The following is a 12,585-nucleotide window of genomic DNA, read 5'->3' on the forward strand; positions in this document are numbered from 1 at the left end:
TTAAAATCACTGAAACCAGTCCTTAGCCTTACAACACTACCAGCTTCACCACTAAACCATGTCCCTAGATACCTAGGTACCAAAGTAGTCGTAGATACCTAGGTACCAAAGATATACAACTTTTAAATACCTCCAGGGGTGGTAAACCACTTCACTGGGCAGCCTGTTCCAATGTTTTGATCGCCCTGTCAGTGAAGAAATTTTCCCTAGTATCCAGTCTTACCTAATCTCTCTAATGTCATCCTTAAAAGTATGTCTCAGAATAAATTTTGATGAAAAAACTACCTGTGAAGGCTCTGTGTGTGGTTGAGTCACAGGAATCACACCTATATCTGTCCCATTTCCAAGTCTAGAAACACTCCACCTGAAAGGTCTGGTAGCCCTTATGCAAGTAGCTCCTGGGACCCATAAAGAAAATCCTTTTAGAGGAGTGGTTAAATTGATTGTTAAATATTAAATGTCTACGTGTAGTATGGACTCTTAAGTGCCCCAGGGCTTTGAAAGTATTAAAATTGGTTCTCTCTGAATACTCACGTTGCTTACCAGGATTTTAGATAGTTTTTCATCTGCCCTGCTGATGTCTCAATGGGTGGCCTCAGGGTATGACAGTCAGTTATTGTTAAGATGCAATGAAATTCCACCAAGTATTTATGAAAATCACTCACTCACTGGGTTCCTTCAGTAGCTGGTGGTTTTTTGACATTTTGAAACTGTTAAGTAAACTATAAAACATTTAATCATAACACGTCTCTTTTTCATTATGAGACCATATTTAATCTGACTTTCTATCACACATATTTAGGAATTCTTTGGATTACTTAGGGTGGATAACATGAAAATAATTAACATTATACAGAACTGTTCCTGCTGAGTGAAATCACATTTTGTGCTTCAGAAATAAAGCTTTAAAACTAAGTATGAAGTGCCTGGCACAACAACACAGAGAGTTTCTCTACAAAGTGACTATGTGTCAATGACTTTTCCTCAGGATTCTGGCACAGAGAGCAGTCTTTCTGTCTCCTGGGTTCATTCTGGCCAAACTCAGCACAGCAGCACAATGTGTGGGCTTTGCAACCAATATATAGATTCACTACAGGTAAGAGAATGTGCTTTGCCCTTTCTACTTTTCCCTAGTATTTGATAGAACAAAGGCAAAAGAAAAAACTTGGGGAGATAATATCAATATTCACTCACAGGGAGAGATTCTATGAAAAATAATGAGAAGCAGTGTAAACTAGCATTAAACATTTATTTGAATTTTGCACTGAAGATGATAGTTCTCTTCAATACTTCTGTGGAAAAAAAAGAGTTGCAATTTTTTCTAGAATATATTTTTATTAGTAGAAGTTCATAATTGCTGTGGCAAAGTTAAGTTATTTCATAAGTAAGGTATAAAAGTGGCAAGAGGTGTGAAGAAATATAATCAAAAGTGAAATTATAGACAGGCGAGCAGTGGAGGATTCTAAATAGATAGATGCACCACATTTTAGGATGCGTAATTTAATAAGGATATTTTCACTGCAACAAAAGGAGTATTAGGTAGGGAAAGAATAATTAAAATAAGAAGGAAATGTTCTGTTAACTAGGATATCAGTGTTTTGGGAAATTGTGAATTTGGCTGTTGATACATTTTAGATAACTTGGTAAATAAAAATGTAGTGTAACAGAAAATCTAGCACTGAAAGGAATTGCTTTGCATAAGCTAATTGCCTTTCCCATCTTTTGAGTATTTAGCTCAATTTCTCACTTGAATTGGCTCGTTCGGACAGACTGATCATTTTCTATTTTTGCTTATCTGGTTTTAACTTTGACCATCTCTAAGCCATGTCAGCGGAAGCAACATTGCCAAAGAAATACTCTGTCCTTGGAGCTGTAATTTTAGATTGTGAATGATCAAATTTAGAGCTTTTCTACAGCTTTTTTCTATATAGCAGCTGGGCCTGCTTCTGTGTTTCCTTTCATACTGCTCACTGTGGATAGAAGACAGTGCAAGGTGTGAGGATGTGGATTTGCCATGCAAAGCGAGCCACTGCCTGATTGCTGGGGGGCTCATCTGTCACTAGGTAGATTCAAACTATGGTGTCTTCTCAGCAATAAACTTCCTACTTATGGTCAGGAGGCATGTGAAATTTAAAGTGCATTTCCCAGCAAACATGTGATGGATTGGAAGATTATTATACTCTGAGTACTTCCTAGTGACATGTATTTTACTAGAAGCAAATATCTATGTAGCAATTATCTGCTGTCACTACTTGCTACAGTCTTGACAGCTCTCCCACACTAAGCAAAGTCAAAATAAAAAATTAATTAGTATCAAGGTTTTTCCTCAAAGTTTCCTATGACAAATAGTATTGATGCAGAATGACTATTTTTACATTATGGCAGTTGTGTCTTGGCTTGTGCTGGAACAGATGCTCCTCGCACAAAACATTTAGGCGCTGTATACATGTAATCTTGTGTACCTAGAACCCTGCTGGGCTGTTTAGAGGGATGCCACTTGTAAGGGGAGCTGGAATATTTCATATTTGCAAGCTTCTTAAATGAGCACTGCATGTGAACTTGACACTGTCTGGTCACATAAAGGGAAACTTAGTTAACCTCCAGAGAGGTCTTGGACGACTTACCACAAAGTACATATTTGGTACTTTTAGCACATTCCTGACTGGTCTAAATTCAGTGGAAGTAATTCTAATTGCATACAACATGGTGATAATGATCCTGTGTGATATAGCTGATTTGTCTTATGTTCCACTTATTGTTTATGTTTAGGAAGATTTTTTTTTTATTTTGGTTTTTCTAAATCCATGTCTTTACAAGTAGTACAACCACGTTTGTTTTCAAAGACATATGTTTGCTTTCCCTGAATTTCCTTGGATTCTGGCAACCCCAAAGGTGAGCAGACAGAAAATCAGGCAGTTTGTTGTTTGCAGCCTTTCTGCATTTACTCAGTAATTCATCAAAACCAATCTGTTTTTGCAAAATGCTTCTGTTTGGCAAATGAGTATTTTGTGACAAAAGCTCAGTTTAATCAGAAAAATCCTGTTTAGTTCTATTCATTATATGGTAGGAGAGAGACAAATCAGATGCATTTCAGTCTACTAATCACAGAGCATGACTGAATGACTTTGAATCGTGCCTCTATCCTCTTTCTCTTATTGCTGTGATTGATACCAAAATGAGAGCTATGAAACCTGCAGGCTGCATTGCAACTTTTTATTGGCAGCTGTCAAATACACGTTTTCAAAATTAGCACTATATAATTGACACCTCATGTGGAACACTGGCCTCTGAGCTAATGTTGCTTGAGCGTGCTTTGAAGGCATCATTTGCAGGTCACTTAAATTTCAGATGATTCCTCTTTGTGGTTATGTTGGTTGATAGCATGTGAAGTACACATGAAAAATAATACAATTGTAAAGGAAATTTAGGCTCAGGCTGGGACAGTATTTAAAAATTGTCTTGGAAGGACTCGGGTATGGGACTGCAGAGGGATAAATGTGTATAAATATTTTCTTGAATTTCTGGCTGAACATTGACTACTTCATATTCAATCAGCAAATAAAGCATCTAAATAGTTCACTGAACCTAAACAAACAGGACACTTTGGGATGTAAACTTGTCCAGCTTGTGCAAAGACATTTGATACAGCCTGAGGACAGCTTTGCACAGTCACAGCTCTGAATAATTTTCAGGCGACTGGTGCAGAAGAAAAAATAAACAAAAATTCCCTTGTATTACTATATTTATTTATATTTACTGTATTATTTAAAGAGTGAGAAAAGTAGTATATAAAGGAATAGCTCTGTGAAACTTGATAAATTATTGCAACTTAAGATATCTGATAAAACATCTTTTCCTTCAATCTAAAGCCTACTTTTTTGGTCTTATGCACTAATACACAATAAAAAGAGTTTTTCCTCTCTCTGTTGCTGATATCTTAATGTTTCCAATAAGTTGAATTTGTGTCTTTTTTTTGTTATCCTTGGCTTATTAGTGGATGAAACATGAAAAAAAAAGAAGGAAAGTTGGAGGGAAAGGGGGAGAGAAATAAAAGTTTGGCTTTTTGTCTTTCTTTGCTTAGATCTGTAAACTGAATTTATTTCAGCTCTTGGCTGAAGCATAAAAAATAGAGAAACAGAATCTGTTTTTAACCAAAAAGTCCTCATTCTTTCTACTGAACGGTATTGGCTGCCATCTGTAATATCTACTGTATGGTAAAGCAAACAGGTTGTGGTAGAAGGTAATAAAAGCTATATTCTTTTATCTACTTTGGTTTTATTCCTGAGCTTGTATTCATTACCATCTTCAAATTTTGCAACCAAAAAGGTCAAAAAGTAAGCTTTAGGACTTGGCTATGATAATGAAATATATGGTGTGGGGGAATAGGGTTAGTCATCTAATATGCCTGTATCATCATAGAGTATTCTGAGCTGGAGGGGACCCAAGAGAATCATCAAGTCCAACTCCTGGCCATGCACAGGATGACCCAGTAATCCCACCATGTGTCTGCGAGCGTTGTCCAGACACTTGGTGAACTCAGGCTTGGTGCTGTGCCCTCTTCCCTGGGGAGCCTGTTCCAGTGCCCAGGCACTTCTGGGTGAAGAACCTTTTCCTGATACCCAGCCTGAACCTGCCCTGACTCAGCTTCATGCTGCTCCCTTGGCTCCTGTCACTGTCACCACGGAGTGACTGGACAGCCGAGATGAGTGCCTGCCCCTCCTCTTCCCCTCAGGAGGAAGCTGTGACTGCACTGAGGTCTCCCCCAGTGCCCTCTTCTCCAGGCTGAACAGAACAAGTGACCTCAGCCACTCCTCTTATGGTTTCCCCTCCAGATCCTTCAGGATCCTCATGATCCTCCTTCTGACTGGTACATTGGTATAATAAATGAGACTTCCAGTATATGTAGTAAACAAAGTGTTTAGCCTTTAAATTAAGAGGCTATTTAATATTTTTCTTGAACTCCTCCTTTAAGACGTGTTAACTTAATTTGTCACTGTTCTTCACTAAGAGAAACTTGAATGCATAAAATAACTAAAAAGAAAAAAGATAGCATGGTGACTTACAAACCTCGTACAGTTATGCTAAAAAATGCAGTTCTCTGGCTGATCTGTGACTCCAAAAGGAAAAACTAATTTCTATTATATCCCATGAATGGGAAAGTTCATTAAACTTCAGGATTCTTGGGAAACAGTTTAGTATTGATTATGTTTAGGACCAGAGGGCTGAGAACTGGAAGGCTTGGTAACTGTTTTAAATTCTCACACATATTTGCCCTATGACCCTGGAAAAATAAATTAATTTACATTCTATAGTTCAAATCAAGTAATTTTTTTCAGTCAGTCGCTTAAATGAAAAGAAAAATAATTTAATTTCTTGACCTTTTCACTTTAAGTATATCTGGCTAATGTGGATGAGAATTGCTACTGCTGGCTTTTCTCTGTGAAAATAAATTCTATTTATCAGAAGCTTTAATATGAGAGATATCAGTATAATGCCTCAGACTTTGAACCATGGAGAATGAGCCATTGCTAGCTAACTGCTTTTTATTTGAGACTGAATACTGTGGATTTTTTAAAATCTTGATATTAATCATTGTTTCACAAGACAGAATGTTACTAAAGGTTTCTATTTTTAGTAAAGGTTTCTGGCAGCTGTCTTATCTAAATTTTGCTGAAATTAGATGCAACATTTCTAAAATTTTGGAACCATGTTGTGGGTTAGAACTAGATGGTCGTTAAGATCCATTCCATGATTTTACCTGTCACAAAAGTCTTCTGGAGTAGATTTTGTCTTAAATGGGCTTTGGGGTTCTTGTTTGCTTGTTTGTTTGTTTCTTTGTTATTGATTCCTGGGCACAGTAAAACAACTGAATCATTCTTCTAGGGAAATAATTTTAATAAATGACAAGTGTGCTCCTGGGAGATCACAAGAGGTGATGTATTAGTGTATTTTATTACTATATCTAGACTCCCGTGAGTCCTAGCTTAAAACATTGTGAAAGGTTTTGCGGGATATAAATAGCAAAAACTTTTGAGAAAGGTTTTCTTGCTCTCCTTTGCTTATTCTTTTCACTATTTTATCCATTTTTGTGGTAGGTATCATCTCCAAAAATCGAAGAGGGCTTTCACTCTGTTCTGTTTTAGAATCTCTTCTAACAGTAAACAGGTAAAATCTACTGGTACTGCAACACAGAAAATTTGTTGTATTGAAGAGCTTTATTAAAAAATGTCAAGAGAAAGAATAAAAACCAGATCTTAAAAAGTGATGGAAACCTAACTTTTGTCTCAAAGTGACAGCCAACATCTTCACTGCTGTTATTACCCAGGAAATAGTAGTAACCTTAGCTGCATAGGAAGTTTTGTCCTGTTTCTTAAGAAAAATGTTGGCAAATATACTCCAGATAAAACCTGAAATAGCTAATCCATGAAACACACATCCAGGCATGCTGTTGGGATTGCTGTGCAGGATTGCTTATTTTCCACTAGTGATCATCACAGTTCTTCATATATAAGTGTATATAGAGTGTAGAGCAATTTTGCAATATCCAACAAAAAATATATTTTGCTTTTAAACAGCTGATAGGTGAATCATTAAAACATTTTTGGATGGTTTCTTTCATCTTTAGTCACATTCTTCTGGAAAACAAGCTGCTGGTTATGTGATAAGAATTTCAGGGAGTGGAGAGTGTTGAAAGGTCAAAGCTATGTGGTTTTGGCATGGCTTTAAGTACAGAAGCATGAAAACAGTTACCTCTGCTATTTATTGGTCAATAACAATAAATTAAGAAATGTTTAAACAACAGATTACTTAGTCCCCCTTATGCTATAACAAATTTTCTACCCTGATTTTAATGGACCTGAGATTTCATCTGAAATGCTCAGCTTTCAAATCTTAAGCTACTGTCATGTTAACTCAGTCTTCAAATGAAAACTGTGTCACTGGTTCTTCTGTTGAACCTATCAGTCTCCTGGTACTCTTGTAACGAGTATTGCTAACCAACCAATGCAAAAGCTCTTCTAGCATAATTCCTTTAAACCTGTGCATTGTGGAGTACATTTGGAAATGATGCCATGGCAGTGTGTACATGATATCACTAAGCACTAATTAGCTCCCAAGGCATAAACTGTAAGGGTTCAAGCCATTCAAATTTTCATCCAAATTTTCCAGCTAAGAAGGTTCTTCTATGAATTTGGAAGAATGCAGTTGAGATTCAAGGTATTTGGAACTGAGCAGCTGTAAACTCAGGTTATTCTTGTGTTCTGTCTTTAATGAAGCCTAGTTTGCCATCAGATTTACTGCAGAATTGGAGTTTTGAGAGCTCCAGGTAACCACTGTTTTCAATGAGAAAATTGCTAACTCCTACTCCAGGCTATGTTTTATTAATTTGCTTTTCTCTGACTATAAAACAAGCATTTAATTTATTTCAGAAATCTTCTGGTTTAATTCTCTGCACAATCCAATCAGTGCAGTATTGTATGTAATATTCAGTAGCATTCTCAAGGTGACTATTAAAACATCTTCCATGCGACCTCCAAAGTTTCTCTACATTTTGCTGAATATCTCACTTTCAGATTTTTGCATATCTACTTCACTCATTTGAACAAAGTGGTATTGTTATAGACTGTGTTTGACTGCATCTCAGTCAAAAGTAGTAAATTTCCCATCATCTTTATCTGAAATAATATGCTATGGTGTATACCTCCATGAATTATACTAAACTATAGCATTTCAATTTATTTCCTTTAACTTTGGATTTAAAAGTCTTGTAAATTTCATCATCTCTGAATGGAAATGGCATAGCTTGACAATGCAGGTTACTTTCCAATATTCCCTTTCTGTGTTTGTCCATTTGTCCATTTAATTTCACATTTTACCTTATAATTTCACTTATTTTGAAATCTTGTTCCCAATATGAAATAATTATGTAAGCTTCTATCAGTATGTTATATCCTTTGAACTGATCATTGTTTGCTACTCATGTCATTGAAATTCTCCGTTTTGATTTGTCTTGAACAAGAATTGTCTTGCAGAAGTTAAATTCCCCTCTTGCAGACTCATGTGCCATCACTTCAGGTTTAATTAATATTTATGATCAAAGCTAATCAAATTCAGGGAAATGCAGCTATATCTTTAAAGTTAATAGTTCTATATTAATTATCTATACCAGTACATTTTCCCATGTTTTAAACAAATTAATCTTTAAATGTTATTTTTAGAGTTCAAATCAAGTACTATCATTTGATATGGTTTCAGAGTGAATAGCTGTTACTGTGGATTCAATTTCTGTCCTTCACTGAAAAGAAGAGTAGATCAGGAGCTGATTTTCTGTTCACTTAATTGCTATATTTGCCAATTATTTGCTATATTTTGCCAAATACTTGTAAGTCACTTTGTCCTAGGTCGTTTTACAAGAAGCATGATGAGTTTTGCTCTTCAAAATATTCAGTGTAGCATTGAAATTTGCTTACAGCTCATGTTTAAACTCTGCTTGCTCTGTGGACCAAATCCAATCTTAATTAAGGGGAGGTACTTCCATGGGTTTACAGTACCCAGTCCAAAATAAATATCTATTCTAACACTTATGTATGACCTGATATTTTCAAAATTAATGTTTTTTTGATTTTTTTTAAATTTAGTCTATTCTATCATGTTTAACAGTATAGATGTCCTATGGTAGAGACTCATTCTTTCTTAAATATTACTTATATGATTCTAGTGGGGTTTGTGGGAATCTGCTGAAATGAAACTTCCAGTAACATTATTTTGTGAAACTATAATTATTACACTTTTAAACTGAATCATTTAAATTTAGTAATGTTGTACTACTGAGTTTAGCAACATAGTTTTATTGATTGAAATTAAAATAATTCTTGGTAATGAAGTATGAAATATCTGTTGGTCAGATTGTAATTAGCAGCTTTGCTTTTTGTATTTTGTTCCAAATGTAAGTCAGTTTGCTTGCTATGTTTTGGTTTTTTTACATTAATTCTATTTTATCAGAATGCTGTCAATTCTCTAGCTATATGACAAATTAATTCTGAGCTGAAGGTAACATCAGAATTCAGATTGCAAACTAATGAACTTCCATATATTCACATTGCATATGCCAATCAGAAACAAAGTCTATTATTTTGCATTCCACACATCAATGAAGAGATGTTTTAAACATTGCAGAAAAAATCTGAACTTTTGTGACCTGCTTTTCATATTTTATATTTGATATTGGGAAATTATATTGTACTTATGCAAGTTAAAAAAATAATGACAGAATCAAATAATTGCGCACCAAAGCAACTACATCCATTTCTTATTTATGTTAAAGGATTATCTTATGCAACATTTCAAGTACTATGAGTAGAATGTGTTGCAATGCTTTAAAAATGTTGTGTGTGGGAAACCGTATTTCAAAGTAGTGAACATTCCTAGTAGAGAATTCCTTTTAGGCACACTCAGTGAAGAACAGGGATGGTGAATGTGGTCAGTGATTAACATGGGAGAAAGTAGGACAAACCCCCAAAACTTCATTCCTCATACCCAGACTTCCACAACTTAATGGATCTCTTCCCTTATGCATATAGATGAATCAATTTAAATTTTCTAATAGAAATTGTTGCAAAAAAAAAAAAAAAAAAAAAGGGAAAGCATCACCACATAAAGTAGCCCAAATCACACACACACAGACAAACACGCACATACACACACACACACAAAAGTATGATTCAGTAAAGTATTTCTATGGTTGGAGATGGTAGGATTGCTGTGTTGCTCCTTGGTTTTTTGAAATTTTTTTTTGCCACACTTTTCTCAGACTGCTGTACAGGCAAGAACTTAGAAAGAAATAATTTCATTATCAAAGACACTTGGAGCTTATGCTTTGTAAAACTTCTCTATATTAACTGTCTTCTGAATTTATGATATAGCAAATGTGGTTAGGAAAGTAATTTGAAGTAATGCTATAGCCTTAATGCAAAGGAAGTAGTAAAACTAGAAATAATATCAGAGGAGGTCGATCAGTGTGACATTCTATATTGAGCTAAAAAATTATGACACATATGTGAATCACTAAAGTTAATTTCTTATTTACATTGAAATATTTGTATTTGGATACTTTAGAGCAGTAATATACCTTTAGGTGATGTTTAACAGTTCCTTTTTGGTTCCATCTCTCACAGGTTCTTTTAAGGCATATACCTTCAAAGGTATTTCTGCAATGTAAATTGATTATAGGTAGAGGGTTGCTTAACAACATAATAATACCTGTTATATTGCTTAAGTAGAATATTTCTGTCTTCACTATTATACCAGGAGATTAGTACTGTATAATCCTATCTGGGCAACATGAGAAAAATCTGTAGGCCAGAGTAACTTCCTGAGATATTAAAGAAGTGATGTGTCCTATCAGAAAAGGCACAGCATTCTTCCTGTGCTTCAAGGGCAACTGATCCTCATTAGCCCAGTCTGTAACCTGATAAAAATCTGAATCTGTTGTATTAGTCATCATTTTTCCTGTAGACTTGCTTTCATTTTAAATTGTGTACCTCATAAATTTTACAGTAAGCCTAAACAAATTCCCACAATTAATATAACAGTCAATAATGGTCCTCAAGTTTCAGTAATAGCCAGAATTATAGGCATGAACCTGAATTTCTTAATCTTTTATTTGCCGTTTAAAAAAAAAAAAAATCTGGCCTTTTTTCAGACTGTATCTGAATCTTGCCTGAAATTAATGAATTTAGGTTTGGTCAGGGTTCTACTCCAGACCTTAAATAAAAATGGAATTAATAAAGCATCTGTATAAGTTGGCATTTGAGACGTAAACTTATTCTTCAAGAAGATTCTCATAGAAGTACAAAGTCTTCATGTGAATACTCACTTTTATATAATTTATTTTCTTTTATGATAAGGAAATTGTTAACACAGGCAAAATTAAAGGTCGGGGGAATAGATACATGCAATTCAGTTATTTTTGTTACTGTTTTTTATCGCAAGAAGGTGAATCTTTCTCTTCTGAGAAGTCTCACATGTAATGTTTTGTTAACTAGTAACTTCTCTGTGGCATTTAGTAGCAATGATATTTAAGAACATGCAAACTTTGTTCTAAGATGAGCTATAGCTAGGACCTGTTCCTAATCAGCTGTTGTGCTAATTAGAAGTGCTGCCAGAAATTTAGTGGAAAGGAGACTGCATTAGTTCCCACCAATTCTTCTGATCTTCCTGCCTTTTTATTCTCATGGGTGATATTTATAAAAGAAAATACAGCAGTATTAATATTTCTAAAAGTACTTTATCTGAAGGCAGTTGGTTAATCTGTTCCTATTAATTTATCTTTAAATTTGTATTTCTCCAATACTTCTGTACACATACTTTGAAATTACTCAGAAACATGGTTAGAGAATAGATGTAGTTACATTTTACATTGTTATTTAAATGACAAGTAAAGTTCTGCCCAACCCCACCCTCCTTCGTCTTAGTACTGCTGTCATCTCTAATAGTGCTTTAGACTAGAACCATATCCTCACTAAATCTCACATGTTGTGTAATGATGTGAAACTTACTGATATTTTAAAAAAACTCAATCTATATTCATCACAGTTCACAGGCACTGAAGGAGGTTATGCAGGCGCCAGATTTTGCTCCTGCTGTTTGACTCACAGACCTGTCTCTCAGCATTTCTCAATGCTGGTATTTTCCTATGTGCCATCAGGGGACAGAAATGGCAAAGCATCTGCATAGTTACAGCAATGTCTTCCTTTATATAGTGACCTATGATGGGGGAAAAAACTTCATATTTTTTTGTTATTTTGGGATAACTTTTTGACCTGTACCCATAATATTGACTGGGACTAGAGGAGCAGTGAACTTTTAAACAAGCTATTGCCTGAACATGTCTACCACACCTGAGGTGCAGTCACACAAAGTGCTCTTCAAGTCTTACTTCAGGATGATTTTTATAAGGACTTTGTAAAAGTAAGAGTCTTATAGTAATGTGTAGATCACAGATAATACCTCTTTAGCTGTAGGAGGTTATTATAGCTTCTTCCACAGAGAAAACATTTGTTATATATAAAAAATTATCTGCCCAATCTTCCAGTATTGGAAGAACCTTGGAGTTCAACAAACAAAAGGAAACAAACAAACAAAAAAAAGTAATGAAAGTAGATAGTCATTTCCAGTGAGGAAAGAAATAGATTTCTGTGATGTGGCAGAAGACACTGAGATGTCGGTTCCCTCAGAACTCAGTCCCACCACGTCACCCACAAGGATTTGTCGCAGTGCCGATACTGACCCGTGAGGAATGCCACTCGTCACTATTCTCTGCTTGGACATTGGGTCCAAACCAGAGTGTGACCATCCAGCCAATTCCTAATTCACCACGTGGTGCTCCCATCAGAGAGATCCATGTCTCTCCAGTACAGAGACAAGGCTGCCCCTTTATCAAATGAAAGTGCAGTAACAATGAAGCCTAATAAAATGCATTGTGCACAAAGTCATTCTGATGAATTATTCATAGAACTGATGATTCAATTAGGGGAAGATTTTTCTTTCTCAGGTGTGAAATTCCATGCAAGTTGAAAGGGAGCCTTA

The 12,585-nt window shown here is 35.3% G+C and overlaps 1 long non-coding RNA gene across 1 annotated transcript in view; it reads left to right on the forward strand.

The window, feature by feature from the left end:
* Nucleotides 1–1,029: 1,029 nt before the first annotated feature.
* LOC141729254 (uncharacterized) overlaps nt 1,030–12,585 on the forward strand; it is a 158,863-nt gene continuing 147,307 nt past the window's right edge. Inside the window, exon 1 of the long non-coding RNA XR_012580641.1 lies at nt 1,030–1,096. This is a non-coding gene — a long non-coding RNA (uncharacterized LOC141729254). The remainder of the gene's footprint in view (nt 1,097–12,585) is intronic.

This window comes from Zonotrichia albicollis, chromosome 6, assembly GCF_047830755.1.
Source record: "Zonotrichia albicollis isolate bZonAlb1 chromosome 6, bZonAlb1.hap1, whole genome shotgun sequence".
Taxonomy (NCBI): domain Eukaryota; kingdom Metazoa; phylum Chordata; class Aves; order Passeriformes; family Passerellidae; genus Zonotrichia; species Zonotrichia albicollis.